Source organism: Sinocyclocheilus rhinocerous, unplaced genomic scaffold (assembly GCF_001515625.1).
Source record: "Sinocyclocheilus rhinocerous isolate Xijiao unplaced genomic scaffold, SAMN03320098_v1.1 scaffold304, whole genome shotgun sequence".
NCBI lineage: Eukaryota > Metazoa > Chordata > Actinopteri > Cypriniformes > Cyprinidae > Sinocyclocheilus > Sinocyclocheilus rhinocerous.
In genome coordinates this window covers 760,889-774,763 of record NW_015659941.1, presented here as the reverse complement: position 1 = coordinate 774,763, position 13,875 = coordinate 760,889, and positions in this window count along the sequence as shown.

Sequence of the window (13,875 nt, the reverse complement as noted above, 5' to 3'; positions counted from 1 at the left end):
GCCTTTCCTAATAATGTGCTAATTAGCAAGTTTCACGATGAATGTGGCTAAAGTAAACGGTCTCTCAGAGAGCAGCTCGGAAGAGAGGGGCGGGGTGAGCAGAGCTCATTTACATTTAAAGGAACCTGCAACAAAACGCTTGCTGTAAACAGAGCTGTTTTTGACAGGGTAAAAAGGGTGTTGTTTTAAACTACCACTGATAAATTTTAACCAAAGTATGTTATAGACTTTTCATTAAGACCCTAAAGCAGGGGTGCCCAATCCTGCTCCTGGCGATCGACTGTCCTGCAAAGTTCAGCCCCAACTCTAATCAAACACACCTGCCTTTAATTTTCAAGTGATCCTGGAGACCTGAATTACCGTATTGGCCCGAATATAAGACGACCCCCCTTTTTCCAGATGTACCTTTTGGAAAAAGGCTTTTAAAAACCAAATCTTGTTTTTTCTCAGTAAAACACATTTTGTCTTCAATTATTTTCATATTGCATATTTTTCCTATTTTAATTTTTGTTTTGAAAGTATGGTAAAAACTGGTAAAATGTACCAACAATCACATTTAAAAAATATACACTTTTTTTGATATACCATTAAAAAAAAACAGGTAGCCCATCTGAATTAGGACATTTAGGCTATCCATCTAATAGTAGCCTACCAAAATCTTATTAACAGCAGAAGTTAAATCTTACTGTAGTCTTCAAATCTGGGTACAGTCTTACGTTTTAAAATCACAAAGGGAGTTTGGTCCCATCAGGCTAACGTGACAGTCACGACTCATGCAGCCGTAAGCTTTTCTTTTTCTTTTGTTTTTACTCACGATCTTTACAATACGCATTACATTACGTATTTCATGGCACACTCGTTTTATGCGTATTTGGCGCCACCTATTGTTGTGGGTGTATTATTGACATGTCAAAGTCTAAACCCTGAATATTAGAGGACCGCGTTTTTTCAGATGTATTTCCAAGAAAAAAACATCGTCTTATATTCGGGTCAATACGGTAGTTGATTTAGGTGTGTTTGATTAGGGTTGGAGCTAAACTTTGCAGGACAGTCGATCGCCAGGAGCAGGATTGGGCACCCCTGTCCTAAAGAAACTGCACACGGCACTTCATTCACAAAAGAGGCAGGAGGAATAATGCGGTTTGACTGACAGTTTGAACAGCCAATGGAGTTACGGGGTTTAGTGGCGGTGGCGTCACTTACTGATCCAGGATCAGTGAGCCTTAGCAGTTATGTTTTCGATGTGAGCTTGAGCTTCAGAATGCTTTGAAAAATGTAGCTTTTGTTGACGCTACCACGCTACTTGATCAAAAACAGAGCTTCGCTACTGAAAAGCTATTTGATTCAGAAAACAGCAACACTACCACCACACTATGAGAAATGTAGTTAAGCTAGTAGCGTCACTACTTGTAGCGACTCTACTGGCCATTACTGATGGTAACAAGATAAATGCATGTTGGGCAAAATAATTCCTTCTCAATCTGCATTTTTCACATTGAATCTGCACAAGAAAATCAGGGGGGAAAGACCCTACTGTATCTATAAATATATCAATATCTGATCAATATGCTTTATTTATGTAAAATAGAAAGAAGAGGAGCTCACACACCACATGAGTCACTTTATTAAACATTTTTAGTCAGTTATTATGAAATAAAGAGTGGTAACATTTTGATAGCTATGAATTTTTACTTGTCAGATTCAGTGACCCTAGCCAACTGCAATCATATGCATTTGTAAGGAACAAACTGTAGATCTCCAACATTGAGTAATTACAGTAAACAGTAATAAGAATAAAGATAAGACCCACATTTATCAGATATCAGAATATGTTTTACATAACGAGCCCTAAAACATCTCATAAGGAAACCATTCTTAGTAGTAACACATTAATGTTAATTAATGCAGCATTAATGTTTCATTTCCTTTCTATATACGCATTTAGATGCTCGTGACAATATTTAGCTTGTTTTCTAGTCTTAAGACATGAAACATATTTTACAGCACCGCTCGTCTCCTGATCATTCGGCTTCAGCAGCGTCTGATCTAACATGTGCGCGGTCCCGCGTGAACATTTGCTAAACAGCGAGCCCTGGTCACAGTTTTATCTAGGTCACCGATTTCGGCACAACACCGGAATTAGCCGATTTTCCGCATGACCGGGCGGTCCGTTTTGATGTCACACTTACTGCGACTGACTGATTTTATGTCGTGCCAGATGAGGCTTGCGCAGCCTGAGGCCCTGTCTACACTAGTGCGTTTTCGTTTTAAAACTGCATTTTAGAATGAAAATGATCTTCGTCTACACTGGCGTTTTCACTGCGTTTCAGAAACTATCTCAGTCTACACTACACAACCGAAAATGCATGTCACATGACCATTCATGCAGGTACAACCATAGATATGCATATGTAGATTCCCTATTATTTAGATGGCAGGAGCGTCTACGTGCTTGGAGCAGTCAAATGGGGAATCTACCTATAGATATCTAAGGGTACAACAATGAGCATGATGTTATTGTTTACACGGTCATCAACGATACGCAGAGCGAATGTGGGCAGCCACGCCATCGTTTTCAAAAGTCTCCGTTTTGGTCCGTTTACACTGAAATGCAACCCCGGAGTTTTCAAACTAAAACTGGGTCTGTAGCGTTTTCAAAAGTTTCTGTTTTTGAGGGTCGAAAACACAACAGAGTAGTGTAAATGACAGGCGTAACCGTAGAAAAAGTTATGCCTTTTAAAACGAAAACGCACTAGTGTAAATGGGGCCTCAGTGAGTGTGTGAGAGACTCGTGCAGAAATCAAAACAAATGAGCACAACAACAGGCTGTTGCCAACAGCACACACAGAAAGTTATAGATGCATACTGCAGTAGTAAAAAAAAGAAAGTTATAATCAAGCAGCAACCTCCCACACTTTGCCCATTTTCGATTATCCGGGAGTGACTTGCGGTGACGCGCTGGTGATGGTGATGGCCCGCTCCGCCCACTTTGAGCTTCAAAAACGCTCTTCGAAAATCTACGGGTGACGTCACGGACACTACGTCCATGTTTTTATACAGTCTATGGTTATAATATATGATTTAGGTACGCAACATTGCACGACCAAAATGATTCAACACGATTGCAATGTGATTTTTTTCAATAGTAGTTCAATAAACAAGAAGTTAAAATTAAGCGGCTTACATTTTAGACAAAATATTGACTGTTTTTGATCAATTTCGCTGATAAAAATAGTTCCAATCAAAGCCACAGCAGAACTGTTTTGTGTCTCCGAGCAACACAGTGGTGTTTCTTTACTTAATGAATCCACGTTTTTGAACGAATCAAGTGAGTCAATGATTCAGTAACCCATTCATAAAGACAGTAGTCACTTGCCTCGTTTCTGAATGAATCAGCAGTTTGAACAAATCTGTTGAATAAATGACAGACGGTGCATTCAAAACGGGATATATCGCCCTCCGAAGGGCACTTCAGAGTGAAAACAATCTTGGCCGCCATATTGAAGGGTCGTGCATTTTTCCCAACATTAATTATTTGTATATTTAAAAAATATTTCAAACATTAATCTTATAAAATTCTTCATGCATTCAAAATTTTGCAGTGTAAATACATGTATGGCACCTCAGCTTCATCAAACAGTCCCTGTAAATGCATCTAATGCCACTTCAGATGCAGCTTCTGTGTTTCCTGCAGTGGAAAGATGAAGTTTGTTGATACTGATTTCATTTGAATGGTAAAAACTCTACAGTTTCTTATTATTATCTAACTGAATTAATTGAAGCAATGTAAGAATTTGATGTGAAAGATGATGCATTTAACAAGGTTAGTGAAAAAATTACAATTTTAGAAGCATATGGGAAAGTACATCTGTTTTGTTATATACAACAACTTTTCAGTTAATTGTTATTCCTACCTCTTTTCTAGTCACAGAGCACTTTATTGAGAGTTGTTTAAGTGAGAGAATGTCTGTAACTTTGTCCAGATTGGGGGAATTGTAATGTTTAATATTTTTTATGTAAATAATTTTTGCATTAAAAAAGTATAGATTTTTGTTTGTATATTCTGTCAATTATAGTTTTCAGAAAGAAAATTGGAATCAGCAAAAAAAAATCAGCAGATCACACTTATAAAAAAAATCAGAAATCGGAATTGGCCAAGAAAATTGCAACTGGTGGATCTCTATACGCCATTGTTATTTTTTATGTATTTACACACTCGTGCCGTCGAACTGTTGTATAAACGCAATATCACACTCGTAGACATGAGAAATTGCTGTATATCGGCACGCTGTGATTACCTACGTACGGCCGAATCACAGCCGTGCCGATATACAGCCATATCTTACGTCTACTCGTGATATTGCTCATATATATAGCCTATCATGTCCCTGTTACACTTAATGTTGTCACATCTTCCTGGTTAAATAAACATCACTGTTTAGGTTAAGGACTCAGCTGCTTGGATTGAGCTGGGCAGGTCATTCCACCAGGAGGGAACAGTTAATGTAGAAGTCCATGAAAGTTGTATCATAGGTAGAATGCAAAATGCTTCAATACAAGCATTTCAGTCAAATGTAATTTATGCAATATTTCAAACCTTGTACCCACTTGAGAAAATTAACCCATGGCAACGGTTTAAAAGTAGCCCAATTCTGCGGAAAAAACGCGGACTTGGCAACCCTACATTCAAGAAGAGCTGCCAGAGTCAGATTTGACTGATCTCAGATCTCAGGTCCAAAATAAGGAGAGATGACTGACAAGACCATGCCAGAGTATTTGCTGCTCAACAGATCCTGAGCTCACATACCAGCTTGTGCTTTTTGAAAGCTTCAGACTCATAATGAGGCCGAATGTGAGTTTGACAGTAAGAAGCCATACAAAACAAAGAAGGCTTGATGGCTTTTACTTTTCTTCCTTTACAAACATCACACTGCACATCTCCAGGCCCAGTTCTGGAGATTCCTGCTTCATTCCATCTACAATTTCAGCCAAAACTGTGTTTTTACTGAGCGACGGTCTTTGGTTGAATGTCGTCCTGCACGCAGGGCAGCTGTATACTCCCCCTGTAAGATTCCTGATCCCAGAACCTCTTAATACATCTCATGCAGAAACTGTGTACACAAGATGTAGTCACTGGTCCTTAAAAAGATTCAGACAGACCGGACAATTTAAGGCATTTTGAGTATCGAAAAATTATTCTGCCATTTTGGTGTCTTTAAATCCAGTGCAAGATTCACTGCAGAATAACAGGGTAAAAACTTAAAGTCCGTTATGTAGTAAGAGTAGGGAGTGGCATACACAGGGCCGTCCTTCGGGCGGGGCAACTGGTGCGGTCGCACCGGGCCCCGCGCTTTGAGAGGCCCCCGCGGCTAACGGACCGGCTAACGAACCTAAAATTGTTGTGAGTTAATGATTGATTGGTTATTGATCTACCTAGTGGTGAAATTTGACAATATATGGTGCAGCTCATCCATACATATAATGTAGGTCAATTTAGTCAATATGAGTCCAATTTTTGTTTGATAATAATGCACAACACAGATTTAGGTTTATAAATTCCCTCACAGACTCAATCCTATAGATACAAACTTTACAAAAATATGTTAGACAGAAAAATAATCTCACAGGAGATATGCACCTTGAGTTATGCTGTAAACACCCATAATGACACGTCAGTCAAGTATCTGTCATGCGAGTCACACCTTCAGTTGGGTCAAAATGCTCCTTGCTGCAACCAGGAAGAAGGACAGTATCACTCCTTTACTGGCTTTCAGTTCAATACAAAATCCATTTTATAGTTGAAATGCATTCTCCAAGATTGTTTTTGTAATGTAACATTTGTCTGATTAACAGGTACATGTTATGGTTATCAGTACATTTCAACATGACGTGACTTCTGCTTGTGTGTCTCCGCTTACAATAAATGGAGATATAAAACACATTATCTGTGTTATATGCTGTGTTAGTCAGCCATTCCTTGTAGTAGTACAAAAGAAGCGACGATTTCATACATCATATTTGAATTCAGTGTGATTCTTGGGTAGCAAACTTTTTAAATCGGTGTTTGAATAAACATTTGAGCACAGAAAGATTAATAAATTATGTTGATGAGCTGTTGGTTCCATTCACTGATGGCTGGTTTAAGGTCATTTAATCCTTCCCTGTTGGTCCTCAGTTAGAGGGTAAATATCACAAAGCTGCTAAGGAAAATCTTTCTGGGACCCAATTTAAATGGTTTCAGAATGCTCCTTGCTGCAACCAGGAAGAAGGACAGTATCACTCTTTTACTGGCTTTCAGTTCAATACAAAATCCATTTTATAGTTGAAATGCATTCTCCAAGATTGTTTTTGTAATGTAACATTTGTCTGATTAACAGGTACATGTTATGGTTATCAGTACATTTCAACATGACGTGACTTCTGCTTGTGTGTCTCCGCTTACAATAAATGGAGATATAAAACACATTATCTGTGTTATATGCTGTGTTAGTCAGCCATTCCTTGTAGTAGTACAAAAGAAGCGACGATTTCATACATCATATTTGAATTCAGTGTGATTCTTGGGTAGCAAACTTTTTAAATCGGTGTTTGAATAAACATTTGAGCACAGAAAGATTAATAAATTATGTTGATGAGCTGTTGGTTCCATTCACTGATGGCTGGTTTAAGGTCATTTAATCCTTCCCTGTTGGTCCTCAGTTAGAGAGTAAATGTCACAAAGCTGCTAAGGAAAATCTTTCTGGGACCCAATTTAAATGGTTTCAATAACAGGTTTTTTTTTTTTCAACTCATTGGTCTTTTCTCATTATCTGTAAAGAACGTACATGGTGTTTGGCACTGGGCACTGGACCCAAAGGCAAAGTGCGACTTATGTCAAGTACAAGCAATCTGCCTGAGGAGAGATTCTCTGTGCCATAAAGATTGATTGTTGTGAGCTTCTTGATATCCGTACCTGGATGAGATTTCATGTCATTCATAGTTTAATTTTTATGGGGAAAATACCTTCTAAGTTGATTTGTTTTCACCTACAGACAAAAATATCCACCTTTGTACCTTTAGGTCTAGTACCTGTACACAGTGAATAAGGGGAATATATAGAGTAAAATGTGCTCTTTTCTTCACATATTCTTCACAGATAATGATGCAAGGTCAATGAGTCTCACAAAGAACATTTATTATATAACTTTTCTTTAACATTGGAAAGGAGTCCCACAGATCTGAACACAAAACACACATTTGACTCAGAAGCTTCTGTTAGTACCTTAACAATGTGGAAACAATGAGTAATGTGGTCAACAAACCTGGATCTACCTGCAGAAACTAATCTAATTGTGTAGTAGATGTTTGGTTAAATGGTTACTAGTGAAGAAATTATGGATCAAGATTTGGATACTACTTCAATACTACACAAAAAAAGTGGTGTAGGTTTGTAGGATATACATTGTTTCAAAGCAGCTTTACACAAAATCATTAGTTGCATTTGGCATATTAGAGGTGGTTGTTTTTCAAATCTAAACATTTAGCAGATTTTGCACCCAACTGCATATATTCCCTCTACGGAGCATTAGACTGAAGAACCCAGTCCTCTGGATGTATAGGCAAGGTGGCATCACATATCGTCCACTAGATGGCAGCACAGGCCAGGTTTAGCAGTTCGACTCTTTCATTTCCTGTGCACTTCTTTAACATTACACAGGCCTTATGCACCACACATGACCTCTTTTATGAATACAAATCACCAGTAAATGACACATTTAGTGCCTGACTCAAGTTCCCACAACTCTGGGTTGCCAGATTTGGATACTAAATCATACTCATAAAGAGTAGAGTTCACATGGGAGATCAGAACATTCAGTATACAGTAGCATCCATGCAACTTTAAACTGCAAATCAGATACTTTCTCAGTTATTGATTAAATAACTACAGATTTCTGCGAGTTAGACCTGACAACAAGGCACATTTATTCTTCTCCAGGAGCGGCAGGACGAATGAGCTGCTTGACTGACTGTACGGCATCCAGATCTGCTTCATCCATATCAAAACAGAGCCGTTCAGGATAGACGTGGCGCCGTGTTCACACTATCAGCGTGCAGATCTATCACGACACCTCCTGTTGTGTGCTTTATCTGTGAATCAGTGTGAGGCTGAACGGCTAACCCCTGACAGCATGAACGCATATTTACGCATTTACACTGATTCACAACACCGAGCAACATCACAAAATAACCTCAACTCTGATGCCCCCTTTCGCTCATAGATATGCTCAATTCATAAGGAAGCATTCAGTGTATGTAATTACATGCTGTATGAGAACAAATGTCTCAAAGATATAGTGCAAGATCTCTAATACACCTTTTAGCCAAGTTTTGTGTGTAAAACTTCATCATCGGTCTCTTATGCTGACCCCCATTTATTTGATAAAAAATACAGTAAAACAAGTAAAATTGTGAAATATTATTACAATTTAAAATAACAGTGTTATAGTTTAATATATATCAAAATATAATTTATTCGTGTAATGCAAAGCTGAATTTTCAGCATCATTACTCCAGTCTTCAGTGTCACATGATCCTTCAGAAATCATTCTAATATGCTGATTTGCTGCTCAAGAAACATTCATTATTATTATGACAGTTGAGACAACAGTTGTGCTGCTTAATATTTTTGTGGAAATTGTGATTTCTTTTTTCTTCCTTTGTTAAACAGAAGGTTCAAAAGAACATCATTCAATTAAAACGTCTTTATTTTCACTTTTGTTCAATATAATGGGTCCTTTCTGATTAAACGTTTTGATTTCTTTTAAATAAAGTCTACTGATCCCAAACTTTAGTTTTAACATACTGGATCACAATTTTAAATATGAAATCATATCGGTTAGTTATCCTTTAGAGTGTATGTTGTCATTTTGGTTACTTCTAATATGAAAAACTAGCAAATTATTAAGAAAAATTCCATGCGTTTATTTTTTTCCTTTTAAATGTTTCAAAAACATGTTTTCTTGGGAATATGGTTTCAATTTGTAATACTTTTTTCCTGTGCCTTCAATATACTTTCCATCCTGTCAAATCCCTACAATACTCAAGGAAGAGACATCGTTTAGTTTTTTTCTTCTTTTTTTTCAGAAGAAACAACCAGGGGTCAGGAGGTTTAGCTTGTTATTAACCTCATTAACCTCTTTAGAACATGCATGTTCTTGTCATTTTGCAAATAATACAATTATAATAAATCAAGTTAAAGCGCCTGACCGAAGCAGATTTCTGAAAGACTGGACATGTTTTTATAGCAATACTTCATAGCATATTAACTTAAAGTTCAAAAGGTACTGCATAACAGGAATGACCCATTTATGAATATAAAGGTACCTTGTGTTCATTTTCTAGAGCGGACTGAAACCAGCAAACTCAGGGGAAAGACACAAACAGACTACAGTAATTTATCCCACAATGTTTCCACAGGCATATCATCTTAACACACCTAACCCGGTAACACACTACAAGAAAGCAGTATGCACAGCTGGTTTAAGTAACCTAAACCACTTAATGTAGAAAAAGAACTATTAAAAATGTGACTCAATGTTGTTTCAGATGCAGACGGAGCTCCAGGAGCAGCGAATGGGACGAGCTATTACTAAACACTCGTAAAAACGACCTCGATGCAAATGAGGTATGAGGCCCTTCTCAAACACAACGTCTACTTGCTATTTTATTCAGAAGGCAATATAAATTCCCAGCCGGCAATATAAGTGCCAGGGTGGGCTGTGTGCGTTTCACTATATGGTCTACTTATGAGAGCCAAATTTCTGAAAACGTCCTCCAAAATATAGTAAAACCTCTTAAAACCCACTTGTCAAGATGGTCCTCATTAGTATAAAAAAGCTCATAAATGTGCCAAATAACACCTTAAATGAAATCTAAAAATGTGTCTATATGGGGTAAGTGCATATTATGCATTCTGGGTGGTTGCTTACAGGCTTCTGTGTTATTTTGGTCTATTGAAATGGTCCAATTGCTTAGTTAAAGGAATAGTTGAACATTTGCTGGAAATGTACTCATCCTCAGGCCATCCAAGATGTAGATGAGTTTGTTTCTTCATCAGAAAAGATTTGAAGAAATGTAGCATTACCACCACTCCAGTCCACCAGTTAATGTCTTGTGAAGCGAAAAACTGTTTGTAATAAACAAATACATCATTGAGATATTTTAACTTCAAAACTGTTGTTTCTGGCTAAAATACGAGTCCTCAATCCATAATGATGTTTTCTCCAGTGAAAAAGTCCCATCCCGTCTAAATCAGGAGAGAAATCTGCATAGATCAAGCACCGTTCACAAGGGAAAACAGTCCAAAACAGTTCTGAACAAATTTGTCAGTGGATTTTGATGTGAGACGACAACAGAGGATGGACTTTATCACTGGAGGAACAATTATGGACTGGTATTTTGGCCAGAAGCTACAGTTTAAAGTTAAAATGCATAAATGATAGATTTGTTTCTTACAAACATGCAGCTTTTTGCTTCACTAGATGTTAACTGGTGGACTGGAGTGGTGTGGATTATACTTGTGGATTATTGTGATGTTTTTATCAGCTGTTTGGACGCTCATTCTGACGGCACCCATTCACTGCAGTGCATCCATTGGTGAGCAAGTGATGCAATGCTTAATTTCTACAAATCTCTTCCTATGAAGAAACAAACTCATCTACATCTTGGATGGCCTGAGGGTGAGTACACTATCAGCAAATTTTCATTTTTGGGTGAACTATTTCTTTAAATAACAGCACACCTTCCTGCAAGAATTTACACAAACCTCAGCCAACATAACTGTTTAGCTTCAATTAAGAGCACTAGAAGTCAGTAGAAGGTCTTTGTAAGGGACAATGAATGTGTTTATCATCTTCTCTGTCCAGGGTTTGTCATCAAGGGCACATTAGTTTCATGCCCAGACTAATAAAATCCCCTTCTGCCGTCATGCTCCTTATTCACGCTCCATGTATTTCATGTAGAGACTGTGGTCTTCAAGACACACGCAGGTCAAATTTCAGACCGTTTGAAGTTTTTCATAGAGAATAAATCACAAGTTCAGGCAGATTAATTTAGTGTATTTTGGAGCAGTCAAATATGGCAGTATACTTTTACGGCTTCCGTTTTTATGCGTGTCTGTGTGTGGTGCTGAATTTAGCTTGGCCGTTTTCTGACAGCTCTCGTGACAACAGCTCAAACAAAGACTAACGGGATCAGATTTGAAAAACATTTAAATAGTATTCAGATATCCAATCTTTTCACTAACATTCTCTAGCTGTCTTAAGGGACCAATGATCAGTCTAAAAAACTGAAGTTAGTTGACATCCTTTGAGCATGTGAAAATCTAAACCAGTTAGTGCCTGTGTTTGGTGGGATTTGGTTTCTTCTGTGAGCATGAGAAATTATTGCTCCACATGAAAAGCCTGAAAAGCTGGGAATGTTAAAATATTTTATACATTAAAAAATCATTAGATCATTATAGTATTTTTGAGGTAAGTTAATCACAGATTGCATGATAATTGGTAACCTGACTGTAAAAATATAATAATTCAGCAAAGTCTGTTTAATTCAGAAAAAAAAGGAAAAGAAAAAATAATTAATACTTTTATTCAACAAGGATGCATTAAACTGATTAAAAAATTATTTCTAATAAATGCTGCTAAACTTTCTGCCCATTAAAGAATATAATATAATAAATAAATAAATAAAAATTAGAAATGTGGTTTGCACAAAAATATGAACTGTTTTCAAAATTGATAAAAAGAAATGTTTCTTGAGCAGTAAATCAGTATATTAGAATGATTTCTGAAAGATCATGTGACACTGAAGACTAGAGTAATGATGCTGAGAATTCAGCTTTGCGTCACAGGAATAAATAACATTTCAAAATATATATTCAATTAGAAAACAATACTTATACAGCATTACTATTAGTTGATGTTTTTAACATCTACTAATGCATTTTTTAAATAAAAAGATTTATGTGTTAGCATTAGTTAATGCACTGTGATCTCATTTAAAATTGTATTTACCAACATTAACAAAAAATAATAAAAGTTATACAAATGTATTGCTTATTTTTTAATTCATAGATAATGCATCAAATAATGTTAACAAGTGAGATCATATTATAAAGTGTTACTGAGAAAATTTTCTGATTTGTTATGTACATACCAAGTATGTCTTTCTCAGTTTCTAGGTGGATAAAATAGTTATGAAAGGTCAGATTTCAAACAGCTGCTCTCCAGTGCCACACAGTGGTCAGACACATTCATGACTCCATTTAAGAAAAAAAATGATAATCAGATGTACTGTACTTGCCTGTTAGAAGATCCCAAATTACCTCAACATTCCCCTTTACTTTAGTGATGTATTATGGGTTTAACAGGGTCATATGGATGAAAGATAAAAGACATTTCAGTGGTCATAATTACACTGCGGTTTGATTTAGGAGAGGATTAAAGAAACCAAAGGAGCTTGACTTAAAAAAAATCACTATTTTTAAAAGCGTGCGTTTCTGTGAGCTTTCAGTTGAAGCTGTGCCAATGTTTGGGCTGTTAGTGACGTCCTCCCCTAAGATCCATTTAGATTTCACCCACACCACGCTAAAAGCTTCTTTATCACCGTCCAAAACAGAGACGCTGGCCAGTTGATAACCCTCATACATCACAGCCATCCTGACACATCCACACAGCGGGAACCGAGCTACAATAACACACTCATTTCTGCTGGAATTCTGGGTTAGTTAATAGTTAAGTCCACCGTCAATAGTAAAAGTTAAGCTCCTTTGTGACATGCTGGAAACAATTTTGACTGGTTTTGCTAACCTTGTCTGTGCAAATAATAAACAACATTAATGTCATGATTGTTTAAAGCTAGTGAAGTAACTTTGTCATGATATTGCAAAGATGCTCTGAAAAATAATGGCTGCAAAAGGGGGTTTTCACAGGGATGCCACAGAAGAACTAGTTTTGGTTCCCAAAAGAACTTTTCAGTGAACAGCTCTTAAAAGAACCACTTTTTCTTAGTGTGAGGAACATTAACACCAAAATAAAATAAAGGTTCTTTATTGGCATCAATGGTTCCATGAAAAACGTTTAACATCCATGGAACCTTTTACATTCTGCAAAAAAATGTTATTTTCTTTCACACATTGCAGTTCAAACAACTTGTAAAAGTGCATGTAGCATCCTATGACCTCTTTAAGAAAAAAAAGTGGTTCTTTTAGGAACTCGTGGGGACCCAAAAATGGCCGCTGCAAAAACCCACTTTTCGAAACTTTATTTTTAGGAGTGAATAACCTGAAAAACCTTTTTCCACCATAAAGAACATTTTGTGGAGTGGAAAGGTTGCATGTTAAAGGTTTATCATGGAACCATCAATGCCACTTAAAGACCCTTTATTTTTAAAAGCAGATTATGCACTATCATGGTAAACCTTCTATCAAAATAAAATATTCCAGTAAAAGTTGATGGCAGTGGCCTTCTCTTATTTATTTATTTCAGGAGTATCACAGGATGTCATATAGGGAGACTGAGAGAACATGGGCTTCAAGTTCCTAGCAATTTTGTAACATTGTTCACCTAGTTATTACGGAGGTCCTGCCAGCCTTTCCCAGAATCCCATTTGAGTTATTGAGCTCCCCTATGAGCCTGTTAAAATGACTTCAAAATCTCTTTCCCAGAGAACAGTACTAACTGTGAGCTCATGAAGAACCAGCTCAAATGAAAACCAGCGATGTTTGCAAATCTAAGAACATTTGTGATTTCTGGTGCAATGTTGCCTTCAAAAAGTAGGCTACTTTAACCCTAAATTACAAATCCTATGTTTAAATGGAATTGTCTGTGATAGCTTTTA